We start from the raw sequence: 16,744 nt of genomic DNA on the forward strand, positions 1-16,744 counted from the left end.
TGAGCATCTTTTAATTTCATGGCTGCAATCACCACCTGCAGTGATTTTGGAGCTCAGAAAAATAAAGTCAGCCACTGTTTCCCCATCTATTTGCCATGAAGTGATGGAACCAGATGCCATGATCTTAGTTTTCTGAATGTTGAGCTTTAAGCCAACTTTTTCACTCTCCTCTTTCACTTTCATCAAGAGGCTCTTTAGTTCTTCACTTTCTGCCATAAGGGTGGTGTCATCTGCATGTCTGAGGTTATTGTTTGCACAAATGAGCAAACAGTTTCCCTTACAAGAAATCTTATCATGCTGCTGCTACTCCTAAGTCGCTTCAGTCATGTCTCACTCTGTGTGACCCCATAGACGGCAGCCCACCAGGCTCCCCCGTCCCTGGGATTCTCCAGGCAAGAACACTGGAGTGGATTGCCAGTTCCTTCTCCAATGCGTGAAAGTGAAAAACTGAAAGTGACATTGCTCAGTCATGTCCGACTCTTATTGACCCCATGGGCCACAGCCTACCATGCTCCTCCATCCGTGGGATTTTCCAGGCAAGAGTACTGGAGTGGGGTACCATTGCCTTCTCCAAATCTTATCATAGGTACTCTTAAATTTTGCTTTTGTATATTTATCCTGGAAGTCACACTATATCAGTTCATAAATCTCTTCATCGTCCTTGTGATTACTGCTACATAGTACTCCATAATTTATTCAGCTACTCTATGAGAAGCTTACAGTATCCCCAATATTTTGTAGTACAAACAGTACAAAAATAAATAACCTCATATGCATATATTTTTGTATTGTTGGGAATGTAAGTTCCTAAAAGTGGAATCACTTGGTTAACAGGCAAATGCATACATAGATTGATTAGAAATTGCCAAATTCTAGAATGGTTGTGCTAGTTAATGTTTGCTCCAGCGGTGTCCCTTACAGCCTTGCCTAAAGAGTATATGGCCATACATTTAAATAGCTGTTGATTGTATAAATGAAGAATGTTATCTTAGTGTTTTAATTTTTATTTATCTAATTATTAGTAGTTTTGAACATCTTTTCAGATGCTTAAGGGCTGTTTTATATTATTTTTTCTGTTAACTGTCTTTCATGTCTTTTCCCCATTTTCCTATTTGCTTTCCATTTTTGTTTGTCCCTTAAATTTTAAGAATTTTTTTTTACATTACGGATGTTTGTCCTTGGTCTGTGACATAGGTTGAAAATATTTTCTCTGAGTTCACTTCTCTTATGATTACCAGTTCTTCTTTGTTATGGTGTGTGTGTGTGTTTTGCCATGTAAAAATTCTTATTGTTGTCATCAGATTTAGTAGTCATTTCTTTTATTCCATCTGTATTTTAAAACATAGTTAGAAAAACTTTTCCTACAGTGAGATTAAAGAGAAATTCACTCATGTTTTTCTTTTAATATTTATATGGTTTTATTTTTGCATGTATGTATAATACTATTTTTAGTATTTGTCCCTAATCTTCTTGGAGTTCATTCTTGTGTGTGGACCTAGCTTTATATTTCTCCAAATGGCTACTCAGTTTTCTCAGCACCATTTATTTAGAAGCCCATCTTTCTAAAAGCAGTGTTCTACCCTGGATTGGATCCTATAACAGAAAAGAGCATTAATATCTGAGACTCTATGTTCTCTTGAGTAAATTGTTGATAATCTCTCTCTCAAAATACTGGTGTGAAACTTAAATGATGTAACCTATACACTACACTGGCCACTTAATAAATGCTAATTTCCTTCTTATTAAACAGTTACTGTCTGTCGGCTCAGTGTATCTGGATGAAACACTGTCTAGAGCAGTGATTCTCAAATACTAGTGTTCATGAAACTCTCCTGGTGTGCTGCTTACAAGGCAGATTCCTTGGCCCTGTCCTTTAGATATTCTAGCTGAGTGGGTCTGGTGTGGTTCAGGAACCTGCCTTGTACTCAAACCCATGTGTTATTTTGAAGCCAAACCCCAGGAAGCATGAGCCTAGGGGGAACACCTATCTCATCCATCCCATGGGGAACGCCTATCTCATCCATCCCATGGGGAATGCCTATCTCATCCATCCCATGATAATGACTACAAACATGCAGAAACAAACCAGCTAGGATCATAAGTCACTATATTCATAAAGCTATTTTACATCAGTTACAGGCCAACATGTGATAAAATACTAAAGATTTAAAAGCTAAAAGTGCAATTAAAATTGAAGTGCCGTTGCGATGAAAGTACAATTAGAGTTTATTTGAAACAAGTAATTTTTGAGAGATATTACAAAGAACAGTAGGAATGAGGGTGTAAAGGGAGCTGTTGTTTGTATGTTTAGTAACTTCTGGGTACATTAGTACATTGCCCACACCAAAAGGTATCAAATGGAGGAAATATGTCAAATATGTCAAATGGAGGAGAATACATCAAATAGAAGAGAAAGACAGAAAATGCATTGTTCTTTGGCATTCCAAAACTAACTAGAGAAAGCAGAAATGAAGGGGATCTCTTCTAGAACAGATTTTTTTAAAATTCCAGTTAAGCTAAAAATCCGCCTGCAATGCGGGAGACCTGGGATCAATCCCTGGGTTGGGAAGATCCCCTGGAGAAGGGAAAGGCAATCCACTCCAGTATTCTAGCCTGGAGAATTCCATGGACTGTATAGTCCGTGGGGTCATAAAGAGTAAGAGATGAGTGAGCAACTTTCACTTCACTTAAACTAAAAATAATATGTGCTTGACTTATACACGAATTTAAATTTTATGCCAGAAAATGTCTCCCCCGCTTTTGACTTCAATTCATAGATTGATGCTAAAAGCGCACTTACTGTTCAGAACCCCTTACAAAAGAATTCTGTCTCTGTGTCTGTTACTCCACTGCTGATCAGGCAGGAGGTGAAAGGGAGACCATAGCTATGATTCATTCACGAGTATTGTGTCTAAAAGTAATTTTTGTGGCAGCTCAACCACCCAGTGATTTCAAATTTCTAAATAGGTGGTAAAGTACATCAGCGTGATTAAATGCACTCCCACAGGAGCAAGTGTTTGTTCTCAGAATCATCATGTAGCCTGTACAACTCTAATTTGAGAGTCTAGATGTTCAAAAACACCCGTCACAATACGTTGAAGATAATTATGTTTTCTGTGGTGAGATGGTGTTATGCCAGTCAGGCTCTGGACTAAAAAGTAAAATATGAAGTGACCTCCTTCTTCCAAAGAGAATTAAACTGCCAAGGTTAATTTTTTTTTCTTTTATCTAGGAATTTCTAAAGATTAGAAACCAACTTTGCATATTTAGAAAACTTGGTCATTTTATTCCAATTGGGTGATTTCTCAGCTAGGTGACTTTGAGGAATCAAATACAAGTTGAGATCAAACCACCTCTTGTCTCATTCTAATGGAGGCAATAGAATGCTTTGGAAATAACTGTCAAGGTCCTATACAAATAATATACCCTACATGTATACATGTATCCATATGATTTACATCAGACACTGTTTTCTAGTTTGATGATGATTTTCAGTCTTTTGGAAAAATTGTATCTCTGTAAAGAAGCATCCTTCACAAATAAAACGGGAGAAAGGGGCAAATAGATGTGTATTTTGTGTTTATAGAAAGTTTCCAAAAACTTTAAAATTGCTAAAAACATGGTGTGATTACAAACGTAAAACATGAGTATCAGCTTTTCATAAATCTGTTATCTCTACCTTGTTCTATTATATTGCACCCAAGTCTGTGTTATTATATCTCAGACTTCTCCAGTGTGGCTTTCTTTGGCAAGACCCAAGAGCCTTGACACCCCAGCCACCACACCCATGTCCCACTTCGCAAAGGGAGAAAGAATGAGGTGAAGAGAAGGAAGTATCACTATATAAGCAAACACATACTGGGAGAGAAAAACAGAGAAAGAGAAGGCATTCTGATTTTAGAAATGGTAGAATGGATGATTCATACCAAAACCACATAACAGAGATGCATAAAATCTAGTCATTATAGAAATCATGGGTCATAGGCCAAAAATATTATTTATGCATATATGTATCACCATGCATTATAGGATTAACCAAGCTACCACAATAAATAAACATAATAGTGGAGCTAAAATAATGATAAATTAGAATGGAAAGGCAAAAAAGAACAGCATCTGAAATGACATCTATTTTAAGCCAACACTGGTGCTGCAGCAATACTGGAATTAAATTACGTATATGCATGAAATATTCAAACTCTGCCACATTTGATAACATAGCATGGTCTTCAGAGTAGAATACTGAATTTAAGTCCTTGATATGCCCAGTTAATGTGTTAATTTATTTTGCAAATATCAAATTTAAATAACTCTAATAGCTCACCCATTAATTTAGCCATAAACAGCCTTAAGTCCTATGTGAAAATAAAAGTCTATGGTTTTGTGTATCCCTTGCACGTGAGAACTGGGAAGGGATGTGTGTTTTGTTTTTTTTTTAAAGTATTTTTTTTATTGGAGTATAATTGCTTTACAATGTTAAGTTCGGCTGTACAACATATATCAGACATGTCTACATATATCCCAAGCCTCTGAAGCTTCCCCCTCCCCCATCCCATCCCTCTAGGTGGACTATAGTTTTTTTTTTTTGACTTGTTTTTTTTTTTTTTTTCCAGTGGGTTTTGTCATACATTGATATGAATCAGCCATGGATTTACATGTATTCCCAATCCCGATCCCCCCTCCCACCTCCCTCTCCACCCGATTCCTCTGGGTCTTCCCAGTGCACCAGGCCCGAGCACTTGTCTCATGCATCCCACCTGGGCTGGTGATCTGTTTCACCATAGATAGTATACATGCTGTTCTTTTGAAATATCCCACCCTCACATTCTCCCACAAAGTTCAAAAGTCTGTTCTGTATTTCTGTGTCTCTTTTTCTGTTTTGCATATAGGGTTATCGTTATCACCTTTCTAAATTCCATATATATGTGTTAGTATGCTGTAATGTTCTTTATCTTTCTGGCTTACTTCACTCTGTATAAGGGGCTCCAGCTTCATCCATCTCATTAGGACTGGTTCAAATGAATTCTTTTTAATGGCTGAGTAATATTCCATGGTGTATATGTACCACAGCTTCCTTATCCATTCATCTGCTGATGGGCATCTAGGTTGCTTCCATGTCCTGGCTATTATAAACAGTGCTGCGATGAACATTGGGGTGCACGTGTCTCTTTCAGATCTGGTTTCCTCAGTGTGTATGCCCAGAAGTGGGATTGCTGGGTCATATGGCAGTTCTATTTCCAGTTTTTTAAGGAATCTCCACACTGTTCTCCATAGCGGCTGTACTAGTTTGCATTCCCACCAACAGTGTAAGAGGGTTCCCTTTTCTCCACACCCTCTCCAGCATTTATTGCTTGTAGACTTTTGGATAGCAGCCATCCTGACTGGCGTGTAATGGTACCTCATTGTGGTTTTGATTTGCATTTCTCTGATAATGAGTGATGTTGAGCATCTTTTCATGTGTTTGTTAGCCATCTGTATGTCTGCTTTGGAGAAATGTCTGTTTAGTTCTTTGGCCCATTTTTTGATTGGGTCATTTATTTTTCTGGAATTGAGCTGCAGGAGTTGCTTGTATATTTTTGAGATTAATCCTTTGTTTCTTCATTTGCTATTATTTTCTCCCAATCTGAGGGCTGTCTTTTCACCTTGCTTATAGTTTCCTTTGTAGTGCAAAAGCTTTTAAGTTTCATTAGGTCCCATTTGTTTAGTTTTGCTTTTATTTCCAATATTCTGGGAGGTGGGTCATAGAGGATCTTGCTGTGATTTATGTCGGAGAGTATTTTGCCTATGTTCTCCTCTAGGAGTTTTATAGTTTCTGGTCTTACATTTAGATCTTTAATCCATTTTGAGTTTATTTTTGTGTATGGTGTTAGAAAGTGTTCTAGTTTCATTCTTTTACAAGTGGTTGACCAGTTTTCCCAGCACCACTTGTTAAAGAGGTTGTCTTTTTTCCATTGTATATCCTTGCCTCCTTTGTCAAAGATAAGGTGTCCATAGGTTCATGGATTTATCTCTGGGCTTTCTATTCTGTTCCATTGATCTATATTTCTGTCTTTGTGCCAGTACCATACTGTCTTGATGACTGTGGCTTTGTAGTAGAGTCTGAAGTCAGGCAGGTTGATTCCTCCCGTTCCATTCTTCTTTCTCAAGATTATTTTGGCTATTCAAGGTTTTTTGTATTTCCATACAAATTGTGAAATTCTTTGGTCTAGTTCTGTGAAAAATACCGTTGGTAGCTTGATAGGGATTGCATTGAATCTATAGACTGCTTTGGGTAGAATAGCCATTTTGACAATATTGATTCTTCCAATCCAGGAACACGGTATGTTTCTCCATCTGTTTGTGTCCTCTTTGATTTCTTTCATCAGTGTTTTATAGTTTTCTATGTATAGGTCCTTTGTTTCTTTAGGTAGATATACTCCTAAGTATTTTATTCTTTTTGTTGCAATGGTGAATGGTATTGTTTCCTTAATTTCTCTTTCTGTTTTTTCATTGTTAGTATATAGGAATGCAAGGGATTTCTGTGTGTTAATTTTATATCCTGCAACTTTACTATATTCATTGATTAGCTCTAGTAATTTTCTGGTAGAGTCTTTAGGGTCTTCTATATAGAGGATCATGTCATCTGCAAACAGTGAGAGTTTTACTTCTTCTTTTCCTATCTGGATTCCTTTTACTTCTTTGTCTGCTCTGATTGCTGTGGCCAGAACTTCCAACACTATGTTGAATAGTAGTGGTGAGAGTGGGCACCCTTGTCTTGTTCCTGATTTCAGGGGAAATGCCTTCAATTTTTCACCATTGAGGGTGATGCTTGCTGTGGGTTTGTCATATATAGCTTTTATTATGTTGAGGTATGTTCCTTCTATTCCTGCTTTTTGGAGAGTTTTAATCATAAATGAGTGTTGAATTTTGTCAAAGGCTTTCTCTGCATCTATTGAGATAATCATATGGTTTTTATCTTTCAATTTGTTAATGTGGTGTATTACATTGATTGATTTGCGGATATTAAAGAATCCTTGCATTCCTGGGATAAAGCCCACTTGGTCATGGTGTATGATTTTTTTAATATGTTGTTGGATTCTGTTTGCTAGAATTTTGTTAAGGATTTTTGCATCTATGTTCATCAGTGATATTGGCCTGTAGTTTTCTTTTTTTGTGGCATCTTTGTCTGGTTTTGGAATTAGGGTGATGGTGGCCTCATAGAATGAGTTTGGAAGCTTACCTTCATCTGCAATTTTCTGGAAGAGTTTGAGTAAGATAGGTGTTAGCTCTTCTCTAAATTTTTGGTAGAATTCAGCTGTGAAGCCATCTGGTCCTGGGCTTTTGTTTGCTGGAAGATTTTTGATGACAGTTTCGATTTCCTTGCTTGTGATGGGTCTGTTAAGATCTTCTATTTCTTCCTGGTTCAGTTTTGGAAAGTTATACTTTTCTAAGAATTTGTCCATTTCATCCAAGTTGTCCATTTTATTGGCATAGAGCTGCTGGTAGTAGTCTCTTATGATCCTTTGTATTTCAGTGTTGTCTGTTGTGATCTCTCCATTTTCATTTCTAATTTTGTTAATTTGGTTCTTCTCTCTTTGTTTCTTAATGAGTCTTGCTAATGGTTTGTCAATTTTGTTTATTTTTTCAAAAAACCAGCTTTTAGCTTTGTTGATTTTTGCTATGGTCTCTTTAGTTTCTTTTGCATTTATTTCTGCCCTGAATTTTAAGATTTCTTTCCTTCTGCTAACTCTGGGGTTCTTCATTTCTTCCTTCTCTAATTGCTTTAGGTGTAGAGTTAGGTTATTTATTTGGTTTTTTTCTTGTTTCTTGATGTAAGCCTGTAATGCTATGAACCTTCCCCTTAGCACTGCTTTTACAGTGTCCCATAGGTTTTGGGTTGTTGTGTGTTCATTTTCATTCATTTCTATACATATTTTGATTTCTTTTTTGATTTCTTCTATGATTTGTTGGTTATTCAGAAGCGTGTTATTTAGCCTCCATATGTTTGAAGTTTTAACAATTTTTTTCCTGTAATTGAGATCTAATCTTACTGCACTGTGGTCAGAAAAGATGACTGGAATGATTTCATTTTTTTTGAATTTTCCAAGACCAGATTTATGGCCCAGGATGTGATCTATTCTGGAGAATGTTCCGTGTGCACTTGATAAAAAGGTGAAGTTGATTGTTTTGGGGTGAAATGTCCTATAGATATCAATTAGGTCTAGCTGGTCCATTGTGTCATTTAAGGTTTGTGTTTCCTTGTTAATTTTCTGTTTAGTTGATCTATCCATAGTTGTGAGTGGGGTATTAAAGTCTCCCACTATTATTGTGTTACTATTAATTTCCTCTTTCATACTCGTTAGCGTTTGCCGTACATATTGTGGTGCTCCTATGTTGGGTGCATATATAATTGTTATATCTTCTTCTTGGATTGATCCTTTGATCATTATGTAGTGTCCTTCTTTGTCTCTTTTCACATCCTTTATTTGAAAGTCTATTTTATCTGATATGAGTATTGCGACTCCTGCTTTCTTTTGGTCTCCGTTTGCATGAAATATTTTTTTCCAGCCCTTCACTTTTAGTCTGTATGTGTCTCTTGTTTTGAGGTGGGTCTCTTGTAGACAGCATATATAGGGGTCTTGTTTTTGTATCCATTCAGCCAATCTTTGTCTTTTGGTTGGGGCATTCAACCCATTTACATTTAGGGTAATTATTGATAGGTGTGGTCCCGTTGCCATTTACTTTGTTGTTTTGGGTTCACGTTTATACAACCTTTCTGTATTTCCTGTCTAGAGAAGGTCCTTTAGCATTTGTTGAAGAGCTGGTTTGGTGGTGCTGAATTCTCTCAGCTTTTGCTTATCTGTAAAGCTTTTGAATTCTCCTTTATATCTGAATGAGATCCTTGCTGGATACAGTAATCTAGGTTGTAGGTTATTCTCTTTCATTACTTTCAGTACGTCCTGCCATTCCCTTCTGGCCTGGAGGGTTTCTATTGATAGATCAGCTGTTATCCTTATGGGAATCCCTTTGTGTGTTATTTGTTGTTTCTCCCTTGCTGCTTTTAATATTTGTTCTTTGTGTTTGATCTTTGTTAATTTGATTAATATGTGTCTTGGGGTGTTTCGCCTTGGGTTTATCCTGTTTGGGACTCTCTGGGTTTCTTGGATTTGGGTGGCTATTTCCTTCCCCATTTTAGGGAAGTTTTCAGCTATTATCTCCTCGAGTATTTTCTCATGGCCTTTCTTTTTGTCTTCTTCTTCTGGAACTCCTATGATTCGAATGTTGGGGCGTTTCACAGTGTCCCAGAGGTCCCTGAGGTTGTCCTCATTTCTTTTGATCCTTTTTTCTTTTTTCCTCTCTGCTTCATTTATTTCCACCATTTTATCTTCTACCTCACTTATCCTATCTTCTGCCTCCGTTATTCTACTCTTGGTTCCCTCCAAAGTGTTTTTGATCTCATTCATTGCATTATTCATTTTTAATTGACTCTTTTTTATTTCTTCTAGGTCTTTATTAAACAGTTCTTGAATCTTTTCAATCTTTGTTTCCAGGCTATTTATCTGTAACTCCATTTTGTTTTCAAGATTTTGGATCATTTTTATTATCATTATTCTAAATTCTTTTTCAGGTAGATTCCCTATCTCCTCCTCTTTTGTTTGACTTGGTGGGCATTTTTCATGTTCCTTTACCTGTTGGGTATTTCTTTGCCTTTTCATCTTGTTTAGATTGCTGTATCTGGAGTGGGCTTTCTGTATTCTGGAGGTCTGTGGTTCCTTTTTATTGTGGAGGATTAACCCAGTGGGTGGGGTTAGACAATTGGCTTGTCAAGATTTCCTGGTTAGGGGAGCTTGCGTCAGTGTTCTGGTGCGTGGAACTTGATTTCTTCTCTTTGGAGAGCAATGGAGTGCCCAGTAATGAGTTTTGAGATGGGTCTATGTGTTAGGTGTGTCCTTGGGCAGCCTGTATGTTGATGTTCAGGGCTATGTTCCTGCGTTGCTGGAGAATTTGCGTGGTATGTCTTGCTCTAAAACTTATTGGCTCTTGGGTGGTGGTTGGTTTCAGTGTAGGTATGGAGGCTTTTGGACGGTCACTTATTACTTCAAGTTCCATGTAGTCAGGAGTTTTCTGGTGTTCTCAGGTTTTGGGCTTAAGTCTCCTGCCTCTGGATTTCAGTTTTATTCTTCCTGTAATCTCAGGACTTCTCCAACTATACAGCCCTGATAAGAAAACTTCTAGGTTAATGGCTAAAAGATTCTCCCCCGTTAGGGACACCCAGAGAGGTTCACAGAGTTACATGAAGAAGAGGAGAGGGAGGAGGGAGATAGAGATGAACAGGAGGAGAAAAAGGGGGGACTCAAGAGGAGAGAGACAGATCTACGCAGCTGTCTGTTCCCAGAGTGTTCTCCGTAGCCCAGTCACCTACAAGGATTCACAGAATTGGATTGGGAAGAGAAGGGGAAAGGAGGAAATAGAGGTGTTCTGAGGTAGAAAACAGAGAGTCAAGATTGGGAGAGAATAATCTTCGGTTTAAAAATAGGGCTTTTCTTCTTTTTTTTTTTTGTAAGGTTATAGTGTATTGAAAATGAAAATTAAGGAGTAGTAGAGGAGTACTAGAGGACTTTAAAAGAAATAAGAGAAAAAGAAAAATAGAAAATAGAAGAGAAAAAGGAAAGAAAAAAAAAGAAAAAAAAAAAGAAAAAGAAAAAAAAAAGAAAGAAAAAAAAAATTTTTTTTTCCCCCCCTAATTAAAAAATCGTAAAAGTCTGTGGAAATGAAAGTTAAGGAGTAATGGGGGAGTAATAGGGGATTTTAAAGGAAAATAAAAGAGAAGAAAGAAAAAAGAAAAAAAACAAAAAAAGAAAAAAAATTAAAAAAACAAAAAAAAGAGAAAAAAGTAAAATTATATCTAGGAGTTTCTCTGGAGCTGTTGCGGTCAGTGTGGGTTCGGCTCAGTTTCAGATAGCTCCTCGTTCCAGCTTACGCTTCTCGATATCTACAGGCCCCTCCGGTGTAGTCAGCGTTTCCTAGAGGGATTTTAATCTGTTGCACCAGTCCCTTCTGAAGCGGTTCCCTTTGTTTATTTGGCTTCTGTTTGCCGGTCTCTTCAGAGCCTCATTTCCGCCCTGACACAGGCAGGCGGAGGTGGACTCTCACCCAGGTAGCTAGCTCCGTCGCTCTGCGGGGCAGGGAGGGGCTTGCGCTGCAGGGAGTGGCTGGCGCCGTGCGGACAGGCCTGCGCCGCGGGGGTGGGCTGGGGCTGCCGGGAGCGGCTGACGCTGCTTTCTCCGTCTGCGCTGCTCAGGCTCCCGGCTGTTCTATATGGAGCGCGCCCCGCGCTGCGCGAGGCTCCAGCCCTCGGGTGTTCCACAAAAGCGCGGAAGGAGAAGCTGCGCCTGCTCTCTGTGCCTTCCCCGTCAGAGCGGTCCAGGAAGCCAGGGGCTTGGTGGGCGCACTCTACCCAGGTGTGGCGCGCCCACTCCCTTCCGCGGACCCAGTCTCAGTTTCCGCTGGCGCCAGTCGGGCGCGCGCGCCTTCCGCCCTCCGCGTCCCCAGCCCCAGTCCCCGCCCGCGCCGGTCGGGTGCCTGCGCCCTGTGTCTCGCCGCGACCTTCCCCTCCCCCCTGCCTCCTGCCTCCTGCCTCCTGCCTCTGGCGGGGCTGGGCCGGTCCGCAGCCTGGGAGCTCCTCTCTGGACCCTCTCGGTCTCCTTGTTCTGCGAATGGCCGGCAGTGTGTTCGGGCCGGTTAATTTACTCTCTCTCTTTTGGTCTCCCACAGTTCAAGTTGGCAACTCACAGAAGTTCCCTCCGATTGTCCTCAGGGCACTCGGCCCGGACCCTACCCCAAGCAATGCCGCCTAAGAGCTCCCGGGACGGATCTCCGTCCTTAGCTCTTTTGTCTCACTTTTTATCTTTTATATTTTGTCCTACCTCCTTTCGAAGACAATGGGCTGCTTCTCTGGGCGCCCGATGACCTCAGCTAGCGATCCGAAGTTGTTTTGCGACGTTTGCTCTGCGTTCAGTTATTCTTTTGATGAATTTGTAGGAGAGAAAGTGGTCTCCCCGTCCTACTCCTCCGCCATCTTGGCTCCTCCAGGGATGTGTGTTTGATACTAGTAATTCACTTACAGCCTTGGAGCTTACTTTAAGAGTCATTGGTTACGTGGCCAAAAGGAAAGTGCATATTTTTTAAAGCACCCAGAAATTAGTGTCTGCAGATGTCACATGTCATTTGGTCTGAGATTTTCACACTGTTAAGAGCTTAATGAAATTCAGTGCTCAGTTGTCATTGGTTAAGCTGACCTCAGGGCCTCTTAGCACAAAAACACATTACGAAATTGAAAAGGGCCTTGAGGCTATGGGGAGAGGACATTCCTCCCAATAGCTCTGCAGCCAGATTAGACAGACGTGGTGGTCTTTGTAATTGTGTTAGGACCTGAGGGTTACAGCAGTTATAAGTGACTTGACTGAGGTCACAAGCCAGATTAAAGACAGGTCAAATTTGTGCAGTTCCATAATTTCTGAACATTGACTCAGTAACTCCCAGAGTCATATTCCACAGATATCAGCTGACAGAGAATAGAATGCTTTCCAGAATACTCAACAGAAAGTTCAAGCCATATTTCACCTTGATCTGTTACCAGGACCTTTCCAGATTCCTGAATAGCAATATTATAGAAATGAATACAGCTGCCACAAGACTCTTAGCAAGCAAAGCTTTTTTTATTAAAAGAGCTTGTGCATAAGGAAGAAGGTGGGGGCAAAAAATGCCAGCTCCCCAAGCAGAAGGGATGGGTTGCTTTTATGTCAAAAAGAAGGGTTGTCTTTTGATCACTGATAATTTCCAGAAATGATCAAACTTCTTTGATCAGTAGCAGGCATCTCCATGGTGGCAGTCAGGAATAGGGAGCACTTCTTTGAGAGGAAAGAAATGCATGAGACTTTTCTGCAAGAAAGCACAGGGGCAGATAAGGTAGAAATTTATAGCTGAGCTTCTTGTGTTGTGGCAACTGTGTTGTTGTTGTTGTTGTTTGGTCGCTAGGTCATGACTGACAGTTTGTGAGCACCACACCATGCTTCCCTGTCCTTCCACCATCTCCTAGAGTTTGCTCCAATTCATGTCTGTTAAGCCAGTGATGCTATCTAACCATCTCATCCTCTGTCGCCCCCTTCTCCTTTTGCCTTCAATCTTTCCCAACATCGGGATCTTTTCCAATGAGTCGGCTCTTCACATCAGGTGGTCAAAATATTGGAACTTCAGCTTCAGCAACAGTCCTTCCAATGAGTATTCAGGGTTTATTTCCTTTAGTATTGACTGGTTAGATCTCCTTGCTGTCCAAGGGACTCTCGAGAGTCTCCTCCAGCACCACAGTTTGAAAGCATCAGTTCTTCAGTGCTCGGCTTTCTTCATGGCCCAACTCTCACTAGGTATGTGTTCTGTGTGTTAACTTACTGCAGTCATGTCTGACTTTTGCGACCCCATGGACTGTAACCTGCCAGGCTCCTCTGTCCATGGGATTCTCCAGGCAAGAATACCAGAGTGGATTGCCATACCCTCCTCCAGGGTATCTTCCTGACCCAGGGATCAAACCCATATCTCCTGCAGCTCCTGCGTTGCAGGCAGATTCTTTACCTCTGAGCCACTGGGGAAGTCCCGCTCTAGGTATACTCATGGCAACTAGGTATACTCATCAGTATAACAGGAATAAAGTTCATCTTTTATCCCTGCAAGCCTAGTTTTTTTCCTCTGGGAGTCAGGCCCCCAAGGTCTTTGTTCTTTAGCTTGCAGGGTCTGTATTGGTCAAGGCCAGTCCCCATTCCTCTTCCATAATGGGTGTACTCTTGTCTTCCTGTGTCAGAACCAAAGTGTCCCCCTGAGACTACCATAATATCCTCATATTTCCTCAGCCTCCAGCCAAAATTATGTTCCATTTCCTCTTTTCACAAGCAAATTATAATGAAAAAAAAAATTACTTTTCTTCAAATACTGTAAAAAGGCCTTAGGTACAGCCAAGAGGAGGTGATATATCATGTATTGAGGTGTCTGGCATGATGATATAAAAATTCTCCACACAGACTGAAGAATTTATGACTTACAGACAGTAATATTCTATTAACCTGAAAAATAGATATGTTTACAGAGCATCTGTTTCCAGTTGATTCCTGGCTCTCATCAAATTTTAAAGCCAACTTGATTGAGATCAAGAGAACACCTTAAGTTCAGTTCAGTTCAGTCACTCAGTCGTGTCCGACTCTTTGCGACCCCATGGACTGTAGCACACCAGGCCTCCCTGTCCATCACCAACTCCCAGAGTTTACCCAAACTCATGTCCATTGAGTCGGTGATGCCATCCAACTATCTCATCCTCTGTTGTCCCCATCTTCTCCTGCCTTCAATCTTTCCCAGCATCAGGGTCTTTACAAATGATTCAGTTCTTCACATCAGGTGACCAAAGTATTGGAGCTTCAGCTTCAGCATCAGTCCTTCCAATGGGTATTCAGGGTTTATTTCCTTTAGTATTGACTGGTTGGATCTCCTTGCAGTCCAAGGGACTCTCAAGAGTCTTCTCCAACATCACAGTTCAAAAGCATCAATTCTTTGGTGCTCAGCTTTCTTTATAGTTATCTTTTCAAATTGAATGTATGCTGTATGTGTATATGTGAATTTTGCATTTGCAAACTGAACCAATTAAGTCTTTAAATTTAGCTTGCATTTTTTCCTATTATTTCTCAGAAGTTCAACTAAAGACATGGTCAACCTCCTACCAGGCTTGTTCTGGACAGCTCTCCACAGCTGTTATTTTAAAGTTATCTACATACCTTCCGACATCTAGCTTTTATTCTCTGATGGAAAATGAAATTCTTTGCTTCACTGAGGTACACTCTGAATTTCTTGAGATTGTGATTTAGGCAAGAGAATGTCTTTAAATTCTTCTCCTGGGTTCTAGCAATCTGTCCGATGTGGCACCAAGCATTGAACTTGGTCATCAAACTGAGGTCTTCCACTCTGGTGCTCTTTAAACATTATAATAAGAAAGAGCTGCAATCTGACCTAATTGAAGTGAACTGTTTAAATGAGATTCAAAGAAGAGATACAGACAATTGTGAAATTGCCTGAAAATCCAATGCTAAGGGTTTGGAAGGATGGTAGGTGGAAGGTAATCTGTCTCAATTCTTGCCTCCCATGTTTATGGAAGACATCTTTACTTAGTCAGGACACTCTTTCCAGTATCAGCTCTATGGAGACAAGGACTTATAGATTGGCTGATTTCTTTCTTTTGTGTGTTTTACATTCCCAGGACATTTCCTGGTGTATTCACATAGTAGGCATTCTGTAAACAACCGTTGAATAAAGTGACTCAAATGCAGCCTCAGAATCCAGTGCAACACATTGTACCGCAGTGTGGTACAATGCAATCCTATGTACTGCATTGCCTATGTGGTACTCTAGGCAATCAAAGTGAAGACCCGTTTGCCATCCTTGAATTGTAGTTTCTTAGTTGCTGACTTCGTTGTGAGGATGCCAGGCCATAGCATACAGAATTAGCCAATTGTTGGCTCACAAAGCAGGCCCAGTATCTCCTCTGGCTCTGATCCACCCGCATTATGGCTTGAGGACTGACCTGCTCTCAGAGAAGTACTAGCGTTGGTGACTCTAACATAAGGTGACGTGGTGCAAATCTGAACGTTGCAGGCATGGGCACCATGTTAGATTCCTGGCACTGCTGTTAACAATTTACCAACTATTCTGTGGCTTAAAACAATAGATGCTTATATTGTCTCATTTCCAGGCACTAGAAATTGAAAACTGACGTGTCCACAGTGCCACACTCCCTCTGAGGGCTCTAGGAGGAAGACTTCTCATCTCTTCCAGCTTCTTGAGGCTCTGGGTGTTCCTTGGCTTGTGGCAGCTTAACCCCAGTCTCTGCTTCCATCATCACCTGCCCTGCTCCCCTGTATGTGTCTTTGTAGCCAAGCCTTCCTCTTTGTTCTCTTGCACAGACCCCAGTCACTGCATTTAGGACTCTAAGCCAGTGAGATTCCTCTTAATTTGATTACATCTACACAGATCCTATTTCCAAGTGAAAGTCACTCAGTCGTTTCCGATTCTTTGCGACCCGCATGGACTGTGTCCAGGGAATTCTCCAGGCCAGAATACTGGAGTGGATAGCCTTTCCCTTCTCCAGGGGATCTTCCCAACCCAGGGATTGAACCCAGGTCTCCTGCATTGCAGGTGGATTCTTTACCAGCTGAGCTACAAATAAGATCCCAATCCACCGGTGCTGGAGGTTAGGATTAGAATATAACTTTGAGGGGACACAACTCAACCCACTCTAGTCATTGTCCTCATGGAGCTTACCATTGAAAGTGAAGATACAGATAAGTAAATAGGAAATCCATAGGGGGAATAAAGGATGCTGTGAAAACAACTCAAAAGAGTACCTAGTCAGAGTGCCTGAGGGACTCAGAGTTGCTCCGAAGTCTGACAACAGTGGCCTAACGAGAGATTTATTTGTATTACTTAACAGGAAATTGGAGGTAGGCAGTCCACATCTGGTGCAACCATGCCAGGAAATCAGTTCCTTCTCCTCTACTATGGTTCTTATGGCCTCAAAATATTTCAAAGCTGGACATCAGGTCTGCATTACAAGTAAAAGGGGAAGGAACAGGGAAAGGGCATCTGTGGACTGGGTCTGACCCTTCATGTCCTGGAGACCCCACCTGACCAGCTTCTATTTGGAGCTCATTGACAAGGACTGAGTCACATA

General features: G+C 40.6%; 1 long non-coding RNA gene across 14 annotated transcripts in view; it reads left to right on the forward strand.

Moving 5' to 3' along the window:
- Positions 1–16,744, forward strand: part of LOC122700630 — a 526,773-nt gene that overhangs the window by 408,366 nt on the left and 101,663 nt on the right. The gene's annotated exons all lie outside the window — the stretch shown is intronic.

Source organism: Cervus elaphus, chromosome 9, assembly GCF_910594005.1.
Source record: "Cervus elaphus chromosome 9, mCerEla1.1, whole genome shotgun sequence".
Classification (NCBI taxonomy): Eukaryota; Metazoa; Chordata; class Mammalia; order Artiodactyla; family Cervidae; genus Cervus; species Cervus elaphus.